The sequence below is a fragment of the Nerophis ophidion genome, linkage group LG16 (assembly GCF_033978795.1).
Source record: "Nerophis ophidion isolate RoL-2023_Sa linkage group LG16, RoL_Noph_v1.0, whole genome shotgun sequence".
NCBI lineage: Eukaryota > Metazoa > Chordata > Actinopteri > Syngnathiformes > Syngnathidae > Nerophis > Nerophis ophidion.
In genome coordinates this window covers 6,582,112-6,608,935 of record NC_084626.1, presented here as the reverse complement: position 1 = coordinate 6,608,935, position 26,824 = coordinate 6,582,112, and the positions used below count along the sequence as shown (strand labels likewise).

The 26,824-nt window shown below is 37.6% G+C and overlaps 1 long non-coding RNA gene across 2 annotated transcripts in view; it reads left to right on the top strand.

Moving 5' to 3' along the window:
* Nucleotides 1-21,528, top strand: part of LOC133570034 (uncharacterized) — a 29,881-nt gene extending 8,353 nt beyond the window's left edge. Inside the window, exon 4 of one of the 2 annotated variants that reach the window (XR_009810028.1) lies at nucleotides 21,061-21,528. This is a non-coding gene — a long non-coding RNA (uncharacterized LOC133570034). Of the gene's footprint in view, nucleotides 1-3,278; nucleotides 3,473-21,060 lie in introns of those variants that run through there. The other variant, XR_009810029.1, reaches the window with a different exon arrangement.
* Nucleotides 21,529-26,824: the final 5,296 nt, after the last annotated feature.

Sequence of the window (26,824 nt, the reverse complement as noted above, 5' to 3'; positions counted from 1 at the left end):
CTTTTAATGTGTGACTCAAAGGAGAGAGTTGGGTCGAAGATAATACCCAGATTTTTTACAGAGTCACCTTGTTTTATTATTTGGTTGTCAAATGTTAAAGTTGTATTATTAAATAGAGGCCGGTGTCTAGCAGGACCGATAATCAGCATTTCCATTTTTTTGGCGTTAAGTTGCAAAAAATTAGCGGACATCCATTGTTTAATTTCATTAAGACACGCTTACCACCAGATGTACCACTCAAGTGAGTCATTTTTACAGAGAAGCGATCATTTTGTGAGGAATTCGAACCGGCGCCTCGTCAAACATGTAGTGACTCATCGTGGATCCGGAAGAACTCTTTCTCCTCCCGCCGCCTCCTGAGAGCCTTGCTCTAAATGACAGCAGCATTGAGCTATTTTTAGGAACCGCAAAATTAAAACAAACAAGTCAAAATCCTCTCTACGACACGAGTGTTCTGAGATTTTTAAGGAATTGCTTAAAAAAATATTGCCTGAAAAAATATTATCTATTTTTTGTACATTTATTTTTTTATTTTTTATATTGCCAAATATTTTCTACATGACAAAAAATATATTATATTATTTCATGTTTTTTAAATAGTATTTGTTGTTTAACTAAAAACGTTAGTCGAAGATTTTCTCTGCTGTGGTTTTTTTTTTTTTTATGTGGTGCAAAAGCACAAGTCAAAGATCCTCTAGCAGTGACAGGAGCAGTATGTTTTTTTTCTAAAGGTGTGCCGCAGAAACACTAGCCAAAGATCCTCCAAAAATGACAGGAGCACTCTTCTCTTTTTTTCACGGATTTGCGGCAAAATCAGTAGTCAAAGATCCTCTATTCATGACAAGTTTTTGTTTTCTAAAAGTGACCTGCAGAAACACTAGCCATAGATTCTCTATAAATGACAGCAGCACTCTTCTCTTTTTTCACGGATTTGGGGCAAAAACACTAGTCAAAGATCCTCTATTAATGACAGGAGCACTATGCATTTGGTTTTCTAAAGATGTGCCGCAGAAACACTAGCCAAAGATCCTCTATAAATGACAGGATCACTATGCTTTTTGTTTTCTAAAGGTCCAGGGTGTACACCGCCTTCGGCCCGAATGTAGCTGAGATAGGTTCCAGCACCCCCCGCGACCCCGGAAGGGACAAGCGATAGAAAATGGATGGATGGAAGCTGTGCCGCAGAAACACTAGCCATAGATAGTCTATAAATGACAGGAGCACCCTTCTCTTTTTTCACGGATTTGCGACAAAAACACTGGTCAAAGATCCGCTACAAACGACAGGAGCACTATGCTTTTTGTTTTCAACAGGTGTGCTGCAGAAACACTAGCCAAAGATCCTCCATAACGACCGGAGAACTCTTCTCTTTTTTCACAGATTTACGGCAAAACACTAGTCAAAGATCCTCTATAAATGACAGGAGCACTATGATTTTTGTTTTCTAAAGGTGTGCTGCAGAAACACTAGCCAAAGATCCTCTATAAATGACGGGAACACTTCCCTTTTTTCACAGATATGCGGCAAAAACAATAGTCAAAGTTCCTCTATAAATGACATGTTTTTGTTTTTTAAAGGTGTGCCGCAGAAACACTAGCCAAAGATTTGCGGAAAAAACACAAGCCAAAGATCGTCAATAAATGACAGGGGCACTCTTCTCTTTTTTCACGGATTTGCGCTAAAACAGTAGTCAAAGATTCTTTATTAATGACAGGAGCACTATGCTTTTTGTTTTCTAAAGATGTGCTGCAGAAACACTATATCCAAAGATCCTCTATTAATGACAGGTGCACTCTTCTCTTTTTTCACAGATATGCGGCAAAAACAATAGTCAAAGTTCCTCTATAAATGACATGTTTTTGTTTTTTAAAGGTGTGCCGCAGAAACACTAGCCAAAGATCCTCTATTAATGACAGGTGCACTCTTCTCTTTTTTCACGGATTTGCGGCAAAAACAATAGTCAAAGATCCTCCATAAATCACATGTTTTTGTTTTCTAAAGGTGTGCTGCAGAAACACTAGCCATAGATCCTCTATAAATGACAGGAGCACTCTTCTCTTTTTTCACGGATTTGCGGCAAAAACACTAGTCAAAGATCCGCTATAAATGACAGGAGCACTATGGTTTTTGTTTTCTAAAGGTGTGCCAGAAACACTAGGCAAAGATTGTCTATAAATGACAGGAGCACTCTTCTCTTTTTTCACTGATTTGTGGTAAAAACAGTAGTCAAAGATCCTCTATAAGACAGGAGCACTTTGCTTTTTCTTTTCTACAGGTGTGCCACAGAAACACCAGCCAAAGATCCTCTATAAATTACAGGAGCACTCTTCTATTTTTTCACAGATTTGCGGCAAAAACACTCGTCAAAGATCCTCTATGAGACAGGAGCACTATGCTTTTTGTTTTCTAAATGTGTGCCGCAGAAACACTAGCCAAAGATCCTCTATAAATGACAGGAACACTCTTTACTTTTTTCACAAATTTGGGGCAAAACACTAGTCAAAGATCCTCTATAAATGACAGGAGCACTGCGATTTTTGTTTTCTAAATTTGTGCCGCAGAAACACTAGCCAAAGATCGTCTATAAATGACAGTAGCACTCTTCTCCTTTTTCACGGATTTGCGCTAACAAAGTATTCAAAGATCCTTTATTAATGACAGGAGCACTATGCTTTTTGTATTCTAAATGTGTGCTGCAGAAACACTAGCCAAAGATCCTCTATTAATGACAGGTGCACTCTTCTCTTTTTCAAGGATTTGCGGCAAAAACAATAGTCAAAGATCCTCTATAATTGAGAGAATGTTAGAATAATTATTTCTATATTATAATCATAACTTTATGGTTAAGGGCCGTTGAAATAAATTATTGTCAATTGTGCTGAAGTGGCATTTTTGTATCTATGCAAGGTGGTAATCCAAAAGATTGCCAGTTGTTTTTGTAAGTGTTGTGTCCAGACTCGGCCTGCTGACTGCCAAGTCCGAATATTGGGTTCCGGGACCAGACAAAGCAGAGACTGGGTGATAGCACCAAGTGTCAACATATTTGCACTTTTTTATAATCATATATTGTGTCTAAGTGGAGTTATCGAGTCTATCTCCTTCCCTTGGCGACAGTGATGTAATAGGGACTTTCCTAATAAATACAGGAGGCACGGGGGCTTTTTTTTAGAACGTAGTTTTGGATCTGTAATTAGAGTACAACCAAAACACGTGTCTCCTCATGAGCTCTATTTTGACTCTGTCTCTGCATGATTCCTTGCTTCTTGTCTGATTAATAGATGTCATGATTGTTTGAACCTGACATCTTCTTGGTCCTTCGAGCCGGATTCCGACACGTCTGACGATTCCAGCCGGGTGAGTAAAATCAGAAGACCATGGCACCCGCATCTCCCATTTTGAGGAGCTGATTTTCTTCAACGCGGGCTGGGATCGGGACGACTGACGGGAGACCGAGGACAAGAGGAAGGAACAGATTTCAGTGAGTACGTTTTGAAATACAAAGGAAAAATAGCGTGTGACTGAGGGTTACGACACATAGAAGAAAAAAAAGGCGTGTAATTTAGGGTTACGACGCATAGAAAAGGCGTGTAACTAAGAGTTATGACGCATAGAAAAAGTGTGTGACTAAGGGTTACGACGCAAAAACCAACCCTGTGAATCCTAGTCTCTAACAGGTAAAAAGGCCTAAGAATCAGAGGACGGTAGAGTCCACAAAAAATGAAAGTTCTGTAAGATTCAACATTGAAAATAAGCCAAATTAAGGACCACGGAGTCCGCATAAAAACCAACAATTCTAAAACAGAAGAGGCCATAGAAAGACGACTGAGTCCGCGGGAACAGAAAATTCAGTAAAACGAGTGTGAAAGGTGTGAACGTGAGAGAGTGCGCGAGTGATCTCACATACTAAAGTTGTGAGAAGTAATAGTGAGTTATTGTGGATGCATTAGGCATGACATCTCCACTGGGGGGAAAACCTCCAGCAGAAGCGACATGTACCACATTAATAACTTAAACCACTATCTTACAACAACAAAAAAGTAATCCTTATAAATTTGGCTCTGTAGGGGACGACGGATTACTCCAAATTCTCAAAATGGGAAAAGGGACAAGTAAACCAGTGGTTGTGTCCTGGGTATGACGTTAAAGTGTCCTGGGTACGACGTTAAACTACATCCAGGCATGAGATGGGAGGTTGTGTGTGGAGTTAGTGAGTCCCAACTAACGTCTATAAAATGCACACAAAGAACCGTTTGCACCTTCTCTTGTGACTGGCGGGCAGTCAGCGCCATGAGCGGGTCCCTGGGTAAATGGGGCGCAGACAACAAACAAGACAGACTAAGTTCAACAGCCCAGTAAGGCAATTAGTCGAGGAGAAGGATCTCTGATATAAAATACCCCTTCCACCCCGCACCAAGCCAGCGTGGAAGGTGTAGGCTAATAACCAGCATGAAAAGTACGCCAAATGGCAGAAACATAATGAGGCTTTCGTCCAGCAGTGGACTGACAATGGCTGATGATGAAACCAGAGGTTAGTCCAAAAGACGAGTTAAAATGTAAAGACTGGAAAGCAGTAGAAAAAACAAATCCAGACTTACTGAAATTTTTCGACCTCAAAACATGAATTTTCCGGACACTTCGAAGTAGGTGATATATTAAAGCTGTGGGAATCAATAATACAAACAATGCAGAAAGGAAAAAAAATAAAATGGCCAGAGTGGGGTGGGAACACTTGGAGTGCTGGATGAGGATGGCTCAAAGTGCTAAGGAACAGAAAGAATGGGAAAGAAAAGGAATAGAAGAGGAAAAAGAAGGGGCTAAGAGGGATGAAAGTTAAAGTTAAAAGTAAAGTACCAATGATTGTCACACACACTAGGTGTGGTGAAATTGGTCCTCTGCATTTGACCCATGTGCTTGTTCACTCCCTGGGAAGTGAGGGGAGCAGTGGGCAGCAGCAGTGAGGGAGCTTATGAGATAGGCCCAGTTAAAAGAAGAAATGGGCAAATTGTAGGAGAAGATGGTGAGGAAGAGGTACAGACAGAAGCCACCACACCCAGCGCTTCAATTATAACAAAACGTAGATCAGCGTTAAACAAATAAAAAACCCACCGCCATACAATGAAAGTGTATCGGAACAACCAACAGTAAGATCAAAAAGGGACCCAAACAGAATGCAGACCTGAAATGTTTTGTTTTTTTTACAATCTATTCCAACCAAAATATTAGATAACAATGAGAACAACAGCAGTTATAGCCTGCTGCATGTTGGTGTTGTGGGAAAGAAGGACACTTCATAAAAGACTGTCATGAAAAAAAAGAAAAAAAACAACGATCAAGGTTACTCAGCATTCCTAGGTCAGGAGACATCCAAATCTCCAAAGACCACGCAAAGAAAATGATCAGAGTGATCATGAGGACATACTAAGTTAGGAGAAAACAGCAAGTAGACCAGAAATAATAATTGAAATAAATGGTAAAGAAATCAAATTTCTGTGTGAAACTGGAGCATGTAGAGAATAAAACTAAGTGGATAAAGAAAGACGCATGACATATGGTTTTGGATTGTTGTTGACCTTGTTGTATTTCATAAGAATGATTTATTCTGGATTGATGTGTTGTTAAGGAGTAAAATAGAAAAATGGATGTATTACATGTAAGTGTTATTGTGAGTAGTGTGGAGAAAGAGAGGTGAGGAGTGAGAGAAATATTTAAAAATAGATGAAGAAATGGGAAGAAATCAATAAGAATAATTAAATGCAAAATGGAATAAACTAATGCGTACGTGGGGGTATTGAAATAAGATATGAAGAAAATGTAGACTGAAGATATACACACATATATATATATATATATATATATATATATATATATATATATATATATATATATATATATATATGTATATATAATAAAAATAATGAAACAAATAAAAACCTATATTAATCACTATAATAAGAGTGGATATGTATATTATGATAAAGTGATATAAAATTTGTTACATGTTTATAGGCAGAAAAAAAAAGAAAAACGCTCTTCAACTGTTGTTCACCTTATCTCTTGGGATGTGCACTCACGCACACACACAACCTTGGGTGTGTGTGTGCGTGTGTGGCGCATTAGGAGCGGACGTTTGAAAATGAATTCTTTACGTGGGTAGTAACGCGCTACATTTACTCCGTTACATTTACTTGAGTAACTTTTGGGATAAATTGTACTTCTACGAGTAGTTTTTATGCAACATACTTTTACTTTTACTTGAGTAAATTTATAGAGAAGAAACGCTACTTTATTTATCTACATTCGGCTCGCTACTCGCTACTTTTGTTTATCGATCTGTTAATGTTTGTTTTGGTTTATGACAGAGCTTCAACGTAGGATACGCGGGCCTGCGTTTCACCAATCACATGCAGTCACTGGTGACGTTGGACCAATCAAACAGAGCCAGGCGGTCACATGACCCGACTTGAACAAGTTGAAAAACGTATTGGTGTTTTACCATTTAGTGGTCAATTGTACGGATTATGTACTGTACTGTGCAATCTACTAATAAAAGTTTCAATCAATCAATCAAAAGTGTAAAGGAAAAAAGACACTTTTTATTTCAACCGTACTTCCCGTCATAAGCCTAAAGACTGATCGCACAGTTCCTGTCTTCACAATAAAAGTGCTGCTCCATCGCGCCTGCACTAACAAAATAAGAGTCTCCGAAAGCCAGAGCAAACAAGCTAGCAAGCTACGAGTGTGCCGCAAATGTATTTATTGTAAAGTGTTTAAAAACGAATATGGAAGCTGGACAGATAAGATGCCAAAACCAACGACTTTCATGTGGTATTGGACAGAAAGGAGGAACTTTTTTTCTCCTCCATTTGAAAACGTGGACGTATGATTCCAATCAATGCAAGTCATCAGAATCAGGTAATACACCAACTTATATTCTTGTCTTCATGAAAGATAGGAATCTATATGTTAAACATGCATGTATATTCATTAAAACACCTTCAACATGTCAACAAAAACGGCAAAATAAATAAATATAAATGATATACTGTATATATAAATGTGTATATATATATATATATATATATATATATATATGTATATATATATATACATATATATGATATGTGTGTATAAATGATATGTGTGTGTATGTATATGTATTTATGAGGTAGATCACCTCGACTTGGTCATTTATTAAGTAATTGATATACGTTGAAAAACTTATTGGGGTGTTACCAATTGTACGGAATATGTACTGTACAGTGCAATCTACTAATACAAGCTTCAATCAATCAATCAATCAATCAAGCAATCAAGCAATTAATCAATCAATGCCTACTGAGGCTATGGTGCTGTTAAGTTATTGTGACTCAATGTGCCTTAATTTTTTATTTTATTTTAATGTACTATTATTTAATATATATTATTGTTTTAGTTGCTTAAGAGATATTCCTGGCTCTGAATTTGCTCATTGCTATTTTTATGTTTTTGTCCATTATTTGTTGCCGTAATCAGGTTACTCATCAGTTACTCAGTACTTGAGTAGATTTTCACAACATACTTTTTACTTTTACTCAAGTAAACATTTGAGTGACTACTCCTTACTTTTACTTGAGTAATAAATCTCTAAAGTAACAGTACTCTTACTTGAGTACAATTTCTGGCTACTCTACCCACCTCTGATTACGTGTAAGTTTAAAGTCGGTTTAACTTTTAAAGTGTAGTATAACATTCTTAAATTGGATTATTATTTTTTTAGACATTAGCAAGTACACCATTCATCTGGGTGCTGAGCTAAGATAAGATAATGGCATAACAGAACAAATAAGGAGCCATGGCAATCACAACAGCTATCAGTTAACTTTAGACATTTGATAGTATAATGCGAGTAATAAACGAACCAGAATAAATGCATGCTTTTATTTTGTAGAATATCACTCACGACAGGAAGTCAGGGTGCACAAGTGAAAAGTGTGGCATGACAGCATGCTGGAATGTAACTGACAGTCACAAATTATAGTTTAAAAAGCCCAAGACGCAAGAATCAGTAAAACAATGACATTTAAATGATGTGCTGAGTAAATAGCACTATTTTCTCAGTCGGTGCATGGGCAGGAGAATGACTATAAGCATTACAACGGTTTGCTTTGAATATTGTTGAATAATAATTACAAATAAAAATATAAAGAAATTGAAGAACGTCTCTTCTGAGTTATAAAATTATAGTTTGATTCACATAGACAGTTTTAGTGGGTTTAAAATGTTACTTGAAATTACATGAAGTAATAAGAATAACATTTGAATTAGGATTATTTATTTAATGTTTATTAGGACAATAAATGCTGTAATTTTAAACATCATATGCAGGATTTGGACACATTTCACAGTGATTGATATCAGTAATGCATTCTTTTCGGTACCAATACATAAAGAAAGTCAACTTTGGTTTGCATGTATTTATAAAGGGAAAAAATACACTTATACAAGACTACCGCAAGTGTATGCGGAAAGTCCGACAATCTATTCACAAGCAATGCATGCAACCATGTCCAAATTCAACCCTCCAGAAGGAGGACAAAAGTCCTGATATACGTAGATGACATATTATAAGCATCACCAGATAAGGAAACCTGTAGAAATGATACATTAGCGTTATTAAATCATCCACGTTGTAAAGGACACAAAGTAAGCAAAATACAAATCTAATTATGCAAAACACAAGTCAAATATCTAGGACATTCTCTGAACAAAGATGGACCCACTATTGTGGGAAGCAGAAAAAGAGCAGTACTACTAGCACCAAAACCACAAACAAAGAAGCAAATTATGTCATTTCTAGGATTCACTAATTATTGTAGAAGTTGGATACCGAATTACGCTAAAATAGTAGCTCCTTAAAGTAAATTAATTTATGAAAAAGATCTAAAAATGTCAACTACCTGTAGAGTGGAAATTAGAAGCTAAAGGAGCATTTTGTGAAATAAAAATAGAATAGGATGTGTTGTTGTTACGGCAACTGAAGTTTGGAAATATATCAAATGACCATCATTACTCAATGCAAGCTGCACAACTAGTAGCACTAAAGCATGTAAATTAATGAAAGATCAAAATGCTAGAGTACACACATATATCCTCAACAGTACACACATTTGCACAACAGTGGCAAAATAGAGGAATGATTACGTCAACAGGAAAACCTGTAAACACAGGGAGAACTATTAAAATAATTAATAAAAGTGGTACAGTTCCGGCTAAAATAGCAATGTGCAAATGTGCGGCACACATCAACGGAACGAACGCAATATCACGTTTGCGAACAAAACAGCAAAACAAACAGCAGAAGAAGAAATTGAAGTTTTTAAACTACAAATTAGTGACATGAATAATGATATACTAAAATACATGCAACAACAAAGTACTCCAAAAGAAAAAGATGAATAGATAAAAAAATAAATAAATAAAAAACGGAACAGAGAAGACATCCATGTATGTCCAGACAATATATCAATCTTACCAAACATCTGTATAAGTGGGCATCAGTATTGAGCCATGATTGTACTCATGCCTCAACAGGAGGGATGGTGACCCTTATACAGATTTACTATACTACCTACATCTTTCATTCTTATTCAAATTTTTTTTTTTTGTAAGGCATGCATGACATATGCGAGGCCAATTCCCCAAACCAAAACACCCGTTCCAACATCTATGTATGGATTTTATTGAACTAAATAGGAGTGAAGAAAAACCGTATTGTCTGGTCATAGTAGATGCATTTCTAAAGTGAGTAAAAATATTTCCCAAAGGAAAAGCAGATGTACTATCAGTCGGAGAGCATTATGCAAAAATACAATACCAAGAAATCCATACGGTGACAATGGACCTCATTTTGTATATCAATTAATCAAGAATAAGAAGCTACTTATACAACAGGAAGCAATATGTGAAGATAGGTGAAAATATGTCAACACGGCTAGATATATCTTGTGGTGTACCCCAGGGATCAATACTGGGACCAAGATTGTTTAATCTTTGTATAAATTACATTTCTAAAGTTACAAAGGACTTAAAGTTAGTTTTATTTGCAGATGACACAACTGCTTTCTGTTTAGGAGAGAACATACTACAAATACAAATACATAATACAAATAACAGAAGAAATGAACAAATTAAAAAATGGTTTGATAAAAACAGACTGTGACAGACTCCCAGCCGTCCTCGTGTGGGTTGCGGTGACACTGGACACACGACGCGTCGTAGCAGGTTTGATTCACTTTTATTCTTTCAGCAAATCTGTCTTCGGGCCAGTCAGGCGCGCCCATTTCTAGTGTGCGGGCCCTGCTTCCTGGTCGCTGGTGTGTCTGTGGCAGGGACTCATCTTGGCGTGCTCTGTTGTCGGGCTCGTGGTCGGGTTGCCTTGGTTTCCTCCTCTCTCTCCCGATCGTGCCCCCTTCGCCTCTCTTAAAGTCTAGGAGCAGATGCGCAGATTGTGAGCAGGTGCGTGTCCTACGCACCTGACTCCGATTGCCGTCTTCCTGCCACTCCGCGTGCGTCACGGCTCTCCTCGCCGCCGCATGCCCCGCCTCCTGGCCTCCATCTTGGTCCAGAGCACCTCTTTCAGCCCACTCAGTAAAACTAAAATAAAGCATCATACACAAATACAAATAGACGGAGTAGATATTGAAAGGGTAAAAGAAAACAGATTTTTGATAGTATTAATAGATGATAGAATGAACTGGAAATCTCATATACAAAATATACAACATAAGGTGGCAAAAAACATTTAAATAATGAATAAACCAAAATACGTCCTGGGCCAAAAATCACTTTATATTCTCTACTGCTCGCTAGTGTTACCATATCTGACTTATTGTGCAGAAATATGGGGAAATAACTATAAATGTGTGCTACATTCGTTAACCGTGTTACAAAAAAGATCAATTAGACTGATACATAATGTTGGATATAGAGAACATACACTTTATTTATTGAGTCAAACATATTTAAGTTTGGTGATTTGGTAAAGATGCAAACAGCTAAAGTGATGTACAAAGCAAACTATAACCTGCTACCAAAGAATGTACAACATTTTTTCTCAACTAAAGAGAAAAATATAACCTTAGAGGTAAAATCTAATTTAAAACATTTGTATGCCCGTACAACACTTAAAACCTTTAGCATATCAGTATGTGGAATTAAATTATGGAATGGATTAAGAAGTCAAACGTTGTGCTGATATGATCCAGTTTAAGAAGCTGTTCAAATTAATAGTGCTTACAAAGTACAAAAAAGAAGAATTATGAGAATTAGAGTGTCCGCCCTGAGATCGGTAGGTTGTGAGTTCAAACCCCGGCCGAGTCATACCAAAGACTATAAAAATGGGACTCGTTACCTCCCTGCTTGGCACTCAGTATCAAGGGTTGGAATTGGGGGTTAAATCACCAAAAAATATTCCCGGGCGCGGCACCACTGCTGCCCACTGCTCCCCTCACCTCCCAGGGGGTGATCAAGGGTGATGGGTCAATTGCAGAGAATAATATCGCCATACCAAGAGTGTGTGTGACAATCATTGGTACTTTAACTTTAACTTTTTGTTTTCTAAAGATGTGCTACAGAAACACTCGTCGAAGATCCTCAATAAATGACAGGATCACTCTTTTCTTTTTTCACAGATTTGTGGTAAAACACTTGTCAAAGATCCTCTGTAAATGACAAGAACACTATACTTTTTTTTTTATTCCAGAATTTTGTGCAGTAAGAAGACAAGCCAAAAGATTGTCTATACATGACAGGAGTACTCTGCTGTGTTATTTTATTAAACATTTGATCAAGATGTTCCACAAAATACTACTCAATGATTCTTAATATAACAGGAATACTCTGCTGTGTTATTGATTAGAATATTTTTAAGACCTTCCACAAAAACACCAGTCAAAGATCTTCTATATGTGACAGGATTACGCTGCTGTGTTATTGTATTAAATATTTTTAAGACGTTTAAGACGATATTGCACAAAACCATTAGTCAAAGATCCTCTTTAAAAAACATATTTCATTGAATATTTTATTAAGATATTGCACAAAAACCCTGGTCAAAGATCCTATATAAATAACAGGAATACTCTGCTGTGTTATTGTGTTAAATATTTTTTTAAGACGTTCTACAAAAACACTAGTTAAAGTTCCTCTATATATGACAGGAGACCTCTGCTGTGTTATTGTATAAAAAAAAAAGTTTAAGACGTTCCACAATAATACTCGTCAAAAATCTTCTACATATGACAAGAGTATACTCTGCTGTTATTTTAATAAATATTTCATTACGATGTTCCACAAAAAGACTAGTCAAAGATCCTCTATTGATGACTGGAGTACTCTGCTGTATTATTGTAGTAAATATTTTATTAAGATGCTCCACAAAAACACTAGTCAAAGATCCTCTATTAATGACAGGGGGACTTTGCTACGAAACACTCGTCAAAGATCTTATATATATGACAGGAGTACTCTGCTTAATTATTGTAGTAAATATTTTATTAAAATATTGGACAAAAACATGAGTCAGAGGTCCTCTATATATGACAGGAGTACTCTACTGTGTAATTGTAGTAAATGTTTTATTAAGATGTTTTATAAAAACACTAGTCAAAGATCCTCTATATATGACAGGAATACTCTGATGTGTTTTTTTCAGTTAGTTTATTAAGATATTGCACAAAAACTCTCGTCAATAACATATTTCATTAAATATTTTATTAAGATATTGTACAAAATCACTAGTCAAAGATCCTCTATAAATAACAATAATAAGATCCCTTACATATGACAGGAGCACGCTGCTGTTATTTTGATAACTATTTTATTACGATGTTACACAAAAACACTAGTCAAAGATCCTATATTAATGACAGGAGTTGTGTGGTGTATTATTGTAGTAAATCTGTTATTAAGATGTTCCACAAAAATTAGTCAAGGATCTTCTATTAATGACAAGACTACTCTGCTGTGTTATTGTAGTAAATATTTTATTAAGATATTGGACAGAAACACGAGTCAAATATCCTCTATATATGACAGGAGTACTCTGCTGTATTATTGTAGTGAATATTTTATTAAGATATTGGACAGAACAATTAGTCAAAAATCCTCTATAAATGACAGCAGTACTCTGCTGTGCTATTGTAGTAAATATTTTATTAAGATGGGCCATAAAAACATTAGTCAAAGATCCTTTATAAACTAAGAGGAAGACTCTGCTGTGTTATTGTAGTAAATATTTTATTAAGATATTGGATGAAAACATTAGTCAAATATCCTCTATATATGACAGGAGTACTCTGCTGTCTTATTGTAGTAAATATTTTTTAAATATGTTCTACAAAAACACTCGTCAAAGATCCTGTATATATGACAGGAATACTCTGCTGTGTTATTGTAGTAAATATTCTATTACGATGTTCCACAAAAACACTAGTCAAAGACCATCTATATATGACAGGAGTACTCTGCTGTATTATTGTAGTAAATATTTTATTAAGATATTGGACGAAAACATTAGTCAAAGATCCTCTATTTATGACAGGAGTACTCTGCTGTGTTATTGTAGTAAACATTGTATTACGATGTTCCACAAAAACACTATTCAAAATACCCTCTATATATGACAGGAGTACTCTAATGTATTATTGTAGTTAATATTTTATTAAGATATTGGACAAAAACACTAGTCAAAGATCCTCTAAATATGACAGTGGTACTCTGCTGTGTTATTGTAGTAAATATTCTATTAAGATGTTCCACAAATACACTACTCAAAGACCCTCTATATATGACAAGACTACTCTGATGTGTTATTTTATTAAATATTTTTAAGACATTCCACAAAAACACTAGTCAAAGATCCTCTATATATGACAGGAGTTATTGTATTATTGTATTAAATATTTTTTAAGACGTTCCACAAAAACACTCGTCAAAGATCCTCTGTATATAACAAGAGTATTCTGCTGTTTTTTAATAAATATTTTATTACGATGTCCACAAAAACACTAGTCAAAGATCCTCTATATATGACAGTAGTACACTGCTGTGTTATTGTCGTAAATATTTTATTAAGATGCTCCACAGAAACACAAGTCAAAGATCCTCTATTAATGACAGGAGTACTCTGCTGTATTATTGTAGTAAATATTCTATTACAATGTTCCACAAAAACACTAGTCAAAGATCTTCTACATATGACAAGAGTACTCTGCTGTTAATTAATAAATATTTTATTACAATGTTCCACAAAAACACTAGTCAAATGTCCTCCATTAATGACAAGAGTACTCTGTTGTATTATTGTAGTAAATATTTTATTAAGATGCACCACTAGTCAAAGATCTTTTACATATGACAGGAGTACTCTGCTGTTATTCTAATAAATATTTTATTACAATGTTCCACAAAAACACTAGTCGAAGATCCTCTATATATGACAGTAGTACTCTGCTGTGTTATTGTAGTAAATATTGTATTAAGATGTTCCACAAAAACACTAGTCAAAGACCCTCTATAATTGACAGGACTACTCTACTTTGTTATTTTTTTCAAATATTTTATTAAGATATTGAACAAAAACAGTAGTCACAGATCCTCTAAATATGACAGGAGTACTCTGCTGTGGTATTTCATTAAATAGTTTATTAAGACAATCCACAAAAACATGGGTCAAAGTTTTAAGTATGAAGACATGCCCTCATGCACAAAGTGAGGTGTAGAAGAACTTGAGAGCCCAGACCTCAAGCCCATGTAAAGACTTTAGTGATGTCACACTCGGAGTTGTATTCCCAGGAGATTAAGATCCAGCACATGTACGAGGAGATTGATGAGTGCTCTCCTTCTCCTCACCGTGAGTGAAATGAAGGAGATGATTCATGTATCCATGAATCATATGTCAGGAGCTCATCGCTCACAGACATATTTCACATCTGCAAAAAACCACCTGCCCCTCTCCCACACCGATGACATCATCAGTATAGTAAAAAATGGCGGGAACAGTATCAGAAGAGAATACACCCCTCACAGTTCCCTTTTGGACCGAGGATTGACTGTACGTCGTGTGTCTGTGCTTCTCCATGACCATTTGTGCGTCACTGTGCCAGTCTGCACGCACTTTCAACATGTGCTAAATGTAACGCAAAACAGCGGCCGCAGTATGGTTTTAGTCTTGCTAAATCACATTGCATGTGCTATTTCATTACATTTGCATCACCTCTTCCCAGTATTATGTGCGTTCTGATAATCATCCAATATTCTGCATTTACCCTATTTTTCTGAATATAAACCACAATTATTTTTCCCACACTTTGTTCCCTGCGGCTTATAAAAGGGTGCGGCTAATTGATGGATTTTTCTTTGCTAACGGCCATGTTGTTTTGTACTCAACACTGAAAAGGTGTGTTATTGTTTGGGCTATGGCGCCAACTTTTGGACGAGTTGGCTCACAGCAGGTGCTGCGGGTTGAAAAATGCACTTCCTGGTTTGTTCTTTCAACCGGAAGTATAACCGTCAATAGCGTTTCTGCTCGAAAGGACTCTTCATTCATCACTCCAAGCAACGTTTGTAAGTTTTACAATATAACTAAAACAATTCTTACTTACTGAACCATCCCATGCGTGATGTTTGTGGGAGTGTTTTCATGCATATTTGTACGTGCTATCTTAATGTAACCAGGCTAGTGCCGTTAGCATTAGCATATGCTAAAACATGTACGAGTGCCTGTGTTAGTATTATTAACTTACAATGGCATTCTTTTTGTATTGTTTCACAAATTCCTCAATAAATTCACCAAAACGTCACTGTGAGTCTGTTTATCCGATTGGAGAGCTAGCTTCCGCAGCTAGTATGTCCATGGGGATGACTTCTGTTTTGTTTGATCAGCCGTTTTACTGCCGTGTTACAGACATCGTTTGGAAACAATTAGGTACGTTTACTTGTTAAATCCGTCTTTAAACAAGGCAAAAATACATAGAAGCGTAGCTAACATAAAGCTTTTAGCATAACCTGAACAACCTGGGTAGTAGGGTAAAGCCAAACATAAATAGTCGCTACCAACGAACAAAAATTCCGATTAGTGGCGGCAGCAGGTGGGGACACTAATCAATAAACAGAAACTGGTGTGTGTGATCAGCGCTCCTTGCAACCAGAACTTAAACAAAGGGAAAAGTGCTAAAACATACAACATATTCATGCGTTCGTTACGTCTTGTCTTGATTATTACACAGTATTATTTTCGGGTTTCCCTAAGTCTAGCATTAAAAGTTGGTAGAAAATGCGGCTGCTAAATTTTTGACACGGACAAGAAAGTTGGATCATATTACGCCTATGTACCACAAAAACAGTAGTCAAAGATCTACGAAAAGAGCACAAAGCTATTTTTTTTTTTTTAATATGTGCTGTAAAAATACCAGTCAAAGATCCTCTAAATGTGTCAAGAGCCCTTGGCTGTTTTTAGAGATGTGCTTGACAAAGATCCTTCATACATGACTGGAGCACTCTGCAGTTTTTTTTGAGCACTCTGCAGTTTTTTTGTTTTTGTTTTTTTTAATACATGCTTCAAAAACAGTATAGTCATAGATCCTCTATATATGACATGCGAACAAAAATTCCGCAAGGACTGGCAGGGTGAGACGGGTATAAAAAGGGGCGTGATTAGTGGCAAAAGCAGGTGGGTGCACTATTGTGCTGAAACATACAACAGATCTTCTATAAATGACAGGAACACTCTGCTCTTTCTTCATAAGTTTACCACAAAAACAGTAGTCAATGATCCTCTGTATATGAAAGGAGCACAAGGCTGTTTTTTATTTTTAAGATGTGCTGCAAAAACACCAGTCAAAGATCCTCTAAATATGTCAAGAACCCTCTACTGTTTTTAGAGATGCACTGCAGAAAACACTTGACAAAATCCTTCATACGTGACAGGAGCACTCTGCAGTTTTGTTTTGTTTTTTTAAAGACGTGCTGCTAAAACAGTATAGTCAAATATCCTCAGAATATGACAGGCGGACAAAAATTCCGCAAGGACTGGCAGGGTGAGACGGGTATAAAATGGAGCGTGATTAGTGGTGGCAGCAGGTGGGGACACTATTGTGCTGAAACATACAACATGTACATCTTGTCTTGATTACTGTAATGTATTCTTTTCGGGGCTCCCCTTTTCGAAAAGTAAAAGATTACATTTAGTTCAAAATGCTGCTGCTAGACTTTTGACTAGGACAAGAAAGTTGGATCATATCACGCTTATATTGGCCCACCTGCACTGGCTACTCGTACATTTAAGCCAAAGATCTTCTATAAATGACAGGAGCACTCTGCTCTTTCTTCACAAGTTTAACACAAAAACAGTAGTCAATGATCCTCTATATATGAAAGGAGCACAAGGCTGTTTTTTATTTTTAAGATGTGCTGCAAAAACACCAGTCAAAGATCCTCTAAATATGTCAAGAACCCTCTACTGTTTTTAGAGATGCACTGCAGAAAACACTTGACAAAGATCCTTCATACGTGACAGGAGCACTCTGCAGTTTTGGGTTGTTTTTTTAAAGACGTGCTGCTATAAGAGTATAGTCAAAGATCCTCAAAATATGACAGGCGGACAAAAATTTCGCAAGGACTGGCGGGGTGAGACGAGTATAAAATGGAGCGTGATTAGTGGTGGCAGCAGGTGGGGACACTATTTTGCTGAAACATACAACATGTACATCTTGTCTTGATTACTGTAATGTATTCTTTTCGGGGCTCCCCATTTCGAGAAGTAAAAGATTACAGTTAGTTCAAAATGCTGCTGCTAGACTTTTGACTAGGACAAGAAAGTTGGATCATATCACGCCTATATTGGCCCACCTGCACTGGCTACTAGTACATTTAAGCCAAAGATCTTCTATAAATGACAGGAGCACTCTGCTCTTTCTTCACATGTTTACCACAAAAACAGTAGTCAAAAAGCTGTTTGTTTTTTTTCTAAAGATGTGCTGCAAAAACACCAGTCAAAGATCCTCTAAATGTAGCTGTTATTAGAGATGTGCTGCGGAAAACACTTGACAAAGATCCTTCATACATGACAGGAGCACGCTTTTGGTTTTTAAAGATGGGCTGCAAAAACAGTATAGTCAAAGATCCTCAAAATATGACAGGCAGACAAAAATTCTGCAAGGACTGGCAGGGTGAGACGGGTATAAAAAGGTGCGTGATTAGTGGCGGCAGCAGGTGGGGACACTACAATAAACAGACACTGGTGTGTGTGTAATCAGTGCACCTAGCAAGCAAAGGAATTGAATTGAATTTGAATTGAATTATATTTATATAGCGCTTTTCTCTAGTGACTCAAAGCGCTTTACATAGTGAAACCCAATATCCAAGTTTCATTTAAACCAGTGTGGGTGGCACTGGGAGCAGGTGGGTAAAGTGTATTGCCCAAGGAAACAACGGCAGTGACTAGGATGGCGGAAGGGGGAATCGAACCTGCAACCCTCAAGTTGCTTGCACGGCCGCTCTACCAACCGAGATATGCCGCCCAAAGGAAGGAGTGCTGAAACATACAACGTGTACGTCTCGTCTCGATTACTGTAACCTATTATTTTCGGGGCTCCCCATGTCCAGAAGTAAAAGACTACAGTCGGCTGAAGATGCTGCTGCTAGACTTCTGACTAGAACAAGAAAGATGGATCATAATACGTCTGTACTGGCTCACCTGCACTGGCTCCTAGTTCACTTAAGATGTGATTTTATGGTTTTATTACTTAGGTTTAAAATACCAAAACCTATGTTCCAAGAACGCAGATTTATTAGTCCCGAAAGAGCGTTTTCTATTAAGATGTTACCTCAGTAGAAACATTTAGGTTGCACCTTAAAATTCATTTATATACTGTGGCTTTTAAATGGACTCTTTTTAGACCAGTTGACCTACCGCTTCTCTTTTTTTGCCCACCTCTCCTGTGTGGAGAGGTTACCAGAAGCCCGCGGATAATCCGTGGAGAGAAACCTGTCTCTAAGAGGCGCTAACTGTTCTAAGTCATGGACCGTCGTGGACCAGTTCTCTATGACCTGGATGAAGACCCCCTACAATCCTCTGCTTGCCCCCCAATGAACTTGTAATTTCCAACAACTGCACCCACTTGCAGCCTTTCACCCAGGATGTGGGTTTAGACCAGCGATGTCATTGCTGTTTGACTTCGAGGGTTACATGAATAATTTGTAATTGCTTGAAACAGAAATAGACTCAAAACAAAGGAAAATAACAACAAAAAGCATGACAAGGCATGACCTGTGGGTTCAGGTCTTGACAGAATCCCTGCAGTGACTCAGTCAGAGAAAATGAATGCTCACTTTAAAACAACATAATGAATTGATTGACATTTGAAATAACTTATTAGTTGTTTTTTTGGGTAAATGGACATGTGTGTGCTTGTTCTGCTGTTTTTAAAATGGCCTCAAGGGCTTCTCGGGTCAAGTCTTACATGACGCAGACATTCTCAGAGCTGAGATGGATTAAAGCCGGGAAGTATTTGTCCCAGTGACCCACTTTAGTCGACTGTAGTCCACATCCAGCAGAGAACGGTGCAATGTTGGAGCGCAAAGGCCGGCTCGGATTTCTCTCAGTTTGTCTCAGACTTAGACTTAGAAAAACTTTAATGATCCACAAGGGAAATTGTTCCCAAGGGAAGTTGGGAAAATTTTGCAGCGGGAAGTTGTTCAAAGATCCTTTTTTAATGTCTGTAAATATTACATGACCGACAGGAATCTGCATCAAGGATGGAAACGGATTGGTATGATAAATAATAGATAAATAATAAAGAAACATGGTCTGGGCAGTTGAGTTTTAGCCCATTTTAGACCAAATTCTGAGCGGCCTTTCCTCTCAAAGATCTTGGAGAAGATTGTTTTTACCCAGTTAAACACTTTTTTAGAGGACAGTGATATTTTAAATAAATAAATGGGTTGTACTTGTATAGCGCTTTTCTACCTTCAAGGTACTCAAAGCGCTTTGACACTACTTCCACATTTACCCATTCACACACACATTCACACACTGATGGAGGGAGCTGCCATGCAAGGCGCCAATCAGCACCCATCAGGAGCAAGGGTGAAGTGTCTTGCTCAGGACACAACGGACGTGACGAGGTTGGTTCCAGGTGGGATTTGAACCAGTGACCCTCGGGTTGCGCACGGCCACTCTTCCACTGCGCCACGCCGTCTTTCAGTCTGTGATGAAACCCCTCCATAGTAACGAGTCAGCATTATGAAGGGTTTTAATGATACCTCCGAGCAACAGATTTAGGTGATCATGTAATAATACAACTGTAACATTTGACAACCAAATAATTAAACAAGGTGACTCGGTAAAAAATCTGGGTATTATCTTTGACCCAACTCTCTCCTTTGAGTCACACATTAAAAGCGTAACTAAAACGGCCTTCTTTCATCTCCGTAATATTGCTAATATTCGCTCCATTTTGTCCACTAAAGACGCTGAGATCATTATCCATGCGTTTGTTACGTCTCGTCTCGATTACTGTAAAGTATTGTTTTCGGGTCTCCCCATGTCTAGCATTAAACGATTACAGTTGGTACAAAATGCGGCTGCTGGACTTTTGACAAGAACAAGAAAGTTTGATCATATTACACCTACACTGGCTCACCTGCACTGGCTTCCTGTGCACTTAAGATGTGACTTTAAGGTTTTACTACTTACGTATAAAATACTACACGGTCTAGCTCCATCCTATCTTGCCGATTGTATTGTACCATATGTCCCGGCAAGAAATCTGCGTTCAAAAGACTCCGGCTTATTAGTGATTCCTAAAGCCCAAAAAAAGTCTGCGGGCTACAGAGCGTTTTCCGTTCGGGCTCCAGTAGTCTGGAATGCCCTCCCGGTAACAGTTCGAGATGCTACCTCAGTAGAAGCATTTAAGTCTCACCTTAAAACTTATTTGTATACTCTAGCGTTTAAATAGACCTCTTTTTTAGACCAGTTGATCTGACGCTTCTTTTCTTTTTCTCCTCTGTCCCCCCCTCCAGAGTCGAGACCCAGGATGGACCGCTCGTCGGGACCCAGGATGGACCGCTCGCCTGTGTATCGGTTGGGGACATCTCTACGATGCTGAGCCGACTCCGCTTGGGATGGTTTCCTGTGGACGGGACTCTTGCTGCTGTCTTGGATCCGCTTTGAACTGAACTGTCGCGGCTGTGTTGGAGCCACTATGGATTTAACTTTCACAGTATCATGTTAGACCCGCTCGACATCCATTGCTTTCGGTCCCCTAGAGGGGGGTGGGGGGGTTGCCCACATCTGAGGTCCTCTCCAAGGTTTCTCATAGTCAGCATTGTCACTGGCGTCCCACTGGATGTGAATACTCCCTGCCCACTGGGTGTGAGTTTTCCTAGCCCTTTTGCGGGGTTCTTCCGAGTCGTAGTCGTAATGGTTTGTACAGTCCTTTGAGACATTTGTGATTTAGGGCTATATAAATAAACATTGATTGATTGATTGATGTGATTTTAGTTTTACTGGATCTAACAGCAGCATTTGATACAGTGGACCATAATATTTTAATTGGCTGCCTACAGCATCAAGTGGGCATCTGTGGTACTGCTTTGAGTTGGCCGAAGTCATATTTGACTAACAGGACCGCCTCTGTAAATGTTGCCAATTCTGAATCCTCTGTTGCTCCCTTGACATGTGGGGTCCCACAGGGCTCAGTTTTAGGATCACTGTTCTTTTCTTTTCATTTACTTGCTTGTCTTGAAGATATCAAGGCCTGGATGACCCTAAACTTCATAAACTTTTTTTTATTTATTTGTTTATTTTTTCTCAAGATGGCGCCGCTGTAGTGGCTGCTGTTGGCAGGAGCACTGTGCTCTTGTTTCATCCGTTTGTGTTTCCCTCTTGTTTTCATGTGTTATTTTATTTATATATATATATATATATATATATATATATATATATATATATATATATATATATATATATATATATATATATATATATATATATGTGGATGTATATATATACTTCTGGATCTGCCTCCCGGGAGCCTTTTGGCCATGGACACCAGCTGCTGGGTCTCTGCTACACCAGAGTCAATTTTGAGAGACTGGAGGAGATGCGGATGAAGAAACTGGGCTGCAGAGCTGGCACTGAGCGCCGGGACGGACAAACTTCACAGGGTTTTGGCTGAATGAGCAGGTATCGGAGATCTCAGTCTTCTTGGACGTATCCTCGCTCATCCATGCGGACTGGACACTGGCCAAGAGTTGGTTGGCGATCGAGAGTGGTTGCTTTGTTGGGTCTGCTCCTGTCTCTGGCCCTGCTCACTCCACCCCAGCAGACGACGGCGTGGAACACCGCAGAGGCCACCACAGTGTATATGTTTCTTTTACTTTTTATTCATAGCTGTATGTAGAAGTGGCTGGTTGCATCAGCTCCGCTACTTTAATGTCTTTCATGTCCTTTGTGGTTTTTGATGTTTGATGTTTCCCTCTTACATGAGTGTAAGAGGGATGTATACTATGGCTATGAGTTGTTTTTTTTCCCTTGGCCTCAGTCTGGACCCCCTCTCCAGGGGGCCCAGGCTTAGAACGATTTTTTATTTTTATTTTATTTTAATCTTTTATTTTTTTCTCCCATTCCCCCCCCCCATTTGTTTACCTGTATCTCACCTCTTTTTTTAAAGGGGCGCCGGAAGTTGGCAGACCCGTCTGCGATCCTGTTCTGTCTCTCTGTAATGTTTGTCTGATCTTGAATGGGATTGTGCTGCAAATTTTTATTTCCCCTCTGGGATTAATAAAATATGTCTGATTCTGATTCTGATTCTTAAGACAGAAGTAATAGTGTTTGGACCTAGTGGTACATGTGAGTTCCCCCCGGTTGACATTGGCTCCTTGACTTTGCACGTTAAACCCATGGTTACCAACCTGGGCTTTTGTATTGACAGTGATTTTAAATTGGACCGTCAGATTGGCACAGTGGTGAAAGCCAGCATTATTTACGTCAGCTGGCCAAGGTTAAAAATCTTCTTTCTAGGCAACAGTTTGTATTTTGAAATTAGTCAATCCTCCCTCTCACGTCTGGAGCTGGCCCAAAATGCAGCTGCCCGACTTTTAACTAACACGAGAAAAAGAGAGCATGTTTTAGCCTCCCCCCACTGGCTGCCTGTGTCTTTTAGAGTCCATTTTAAAATGATCTTACTCGTTTTTAAACCTCTTGCCCCACCATACCTCTCTGAGCTGCTCCACCTCTATGCCCCCAGCCGGTCCCTCAGGTCAGCTGATCAGCTGATCCTGGAGTTACCCAGATCAAAGCGCAAGCTCAGAGGGGACAGAGCCTTCTCTGTTGCGGGTCTCAAACTCTGGAACGATCTCCCTCTCCTTCTGAGACAGACCCCTTCTTTGGCTACTTTCAAGACCCTTCTTAAACCCATTTTTATTCACTGGATGAGACTTTAAACTATTTTTAACTTTTAACTTTTTTAAATGTTTTTAACTTTTTAACTGCTTTTTATCTAACAAATTATTCTTAAGGTAATTTGTATTTGCTTTTTCAATGTATATTTTACTTCTGTTTTAAATGTTATTTTTTTAGTCTGTCCTTTGCCTATATTTCTTTGTGGTGTGCTGCCCTTTGTTCTTCAACTGTGGTTGTTTTTAAAGGGCTTTATAAATGAAGTTGGTATGGTATGGTATGACAAGGCTCGTCCAGATACAACTTTTTCCACTTCCAATGCGAAGTATCGGCCGATATCGATATTGAGCCGATAGAATATCAGCAGGAATCATACACACTTGTGTTATTGTGTAGTGTGGGATGTTAGAAAAGGCTTGGTCAAGTGAAATAGGTCAAACAGAGAACAGCGGCATGGAAAACACTACGCTATTTATTATTAACCATCTGGAATGGACTTTTGGTGTTTTAAAAGAGTCATATTATTTTATTATTATTTTTCTATATTTAAAACACTTCCTTGTGGTCTAAATCAGTGTTTATTAACCATAGGGCTGTGTTTCTCAGCTGTTGTCTGTATGGGCCGCAGCGGCATTATGTAATACATGTAGTAAACCTTTACACCACTTGTGGCAGTACTGACAATCTCAAACAAGCGGAAGAATCTGGAGCTAGAGTTTCTTTAGCGCAAAAAATATAACTAAAGTGGTGAAACTGTATTGTCATTTGAACGTTGATTTCATTGTTACAGTTAAGAAATGAACACAAAAAAATGTTTACTTTATTTTTTATTGTTTTTTATCAGGAACAAACATACATAGACTTGATACAACTATGGAGGTATTCGAAGTAAACACAAACGAACAAGAGGTACAATTGCCTTTTGTTTAAAATAAACAAAGGAATAAAACCAACTTAATAATAACATTAGATAATCATAACACAACATGCTTGTGGGAGCATACATATTGTTTACCTTTCCAGTAGGCTGCTTATTGTAAGAAACTTATATTATCGTTATTTATTATTAATTTAGTTAGAATGTATCAATTGTAGCACTGCGTAACTGTATTTATATGTGTGTGTGTATATATATATATATATATACACATATATATATGTATATATACACACACACACACACACACACATATATATATATATATATATATATATATATATATATATATATATATATACATATATATATATATATATATATATATATATATATATATATACGTGTGTGTATGTATATATATATACATATATATATATATATATATATATATATATACATACATATATACATATTTACATACATACATATATACATACATACACATATACATATGTACAAACCCCGTTTCCATATGAGTTGGGAAATTGTGTTAGATGTAAATATAAACGGAATACAAGGATTTGCAAATCATTTTCAACCCATATTCAGTTGAATATGCTACAAAGACCACATATTTGATTTTCAAACTGATAAACATTTTTTTTTTTTTTGCAAATAATCGGTAACTTTAGAATTTGATGCCAACAACACATGACAAAAAAGTTGGGAAAGATGGAAATAAATACTGATAAAGTTAAGGAAAGCTCATCAAACACTTATTTGGAACATCCCACCGGTGTGCAGGCCAATTGGAACCGGTGGGTGCCATGATTGGGTATAAAAGTAGCTCCCGTGAAATGCTCAGTCATTCACAAACAAGGATGGGGTGAGGGTCACCACTTTGTGAACAAATGCGCAAGCAAATTATCGAACAGATTAAGCACAACATCTCAACGAGCTGTTGCACGGAATTTAGGAATTTCCCCATCTACTGTACATAATATCATCTAAAGGTCCAGAGAATCTGGAGAAATCTCTGCACTTAAGTGACGATATCACAGGCCTTCAATCCCTCAGTTGGTATTGCATCAAAAACCAACATCAGTGTGTAAAGGATATCAGCACATGTGCTCAGGAACACTTCAGAAAACCACAGTAACTACAGTTTGCTGCTACATCTGTAAGTGCAAGTTAAAACTCTACTATGCAAAGCAAAAGCCATTTATCAACAACACCCAGAAACGCCGCTGGTTTCACTGGGCCCGAGCTCATCTAGGATGGACTTATGCAAAGTGGAAAAGTGTTCTGTGGTCTGATAATTCCACATTTCAAATTATTTTTGGAAACTGTGGCCGTTGTGTTCTCTCGAACAAAGAGGAAAAGAACCATCCGGATTGTCACAGGAGCAAAGTTCAAAAGCCAGCACCTGTGATGGAATTGGGGTGCATTAGTGCCCAAGGCATTGGTAACTTAAACATCTTTGAAGGCACCATTAATACTGAAAGATAAATACAGGTTTTGGAGCAACATATATTGCCATCCAAGTAACATAATCATGGACCCCCCTGCATATTTCAGCGAGACAATGCCAAGCCACAGGTTACAGCAATGCGACTTCATAGTAAAACAGTGCCGGTACTAGACTGACCTGCGTGTGGTCCAGACCTGTCTCCCATTGAACGTGAGTTGCGCATTATGAAGCTTAAAATACCACAACAGAGACCCCGGACTGTTGAACAACTTAAGCTGTACATCAAGTAAGAATGGGAAAAATTTCCACCTGAAAAGCTTCAAAAATTGGTCTCCTCAGTTCCCAAACGTTTATTGAGTGTTGTTAAAAGAAAAGGTGATGTAACACAGTAGTAAACATGCCCTTTCCCAACTACTTTGGCACGTGTTGCAGCCATGAAATTCTAAGTTAATCATTATTTGCAAAAAAAAAAAAAGTTTAGTGAGTTTGAACATCAAATATCTTGTCTTTGTAGTGCATTCAACTGAATATGGGTTGAAAAGGATTTGCAAATCATTGTATTCCGTTTACATTTACATCTAACACAATTTCCCAACTCATATGGAAACTGGGTTTGTATATATATATATATATATATATATATATATATATATATATGTATATATATATGTACATATATTTATATATATATATATTTACACACACACACACACACACACACATATATGGCCACACCTTCTCATTATATATGTTTTATTTATTTTATATTTTATATGTATATATATATGTGTGTATATATATATATATATTTACACACACACACATATATGGCCACACCTTCTCATTATATATGTTTTATTTATTTTAATGACTATTTACATTGTAGATGGTCACTGAGGGCATCAAAACTATGAATGAACACAAAACAAAAAAAGGTGAAATAACTAAAAACATGTTTTATATTCTGGTTTCCTCAAAATAGCCACCCTTTGCTCTGATTACTGCTTAGCACACTCTTGGCATTCTCTGGATG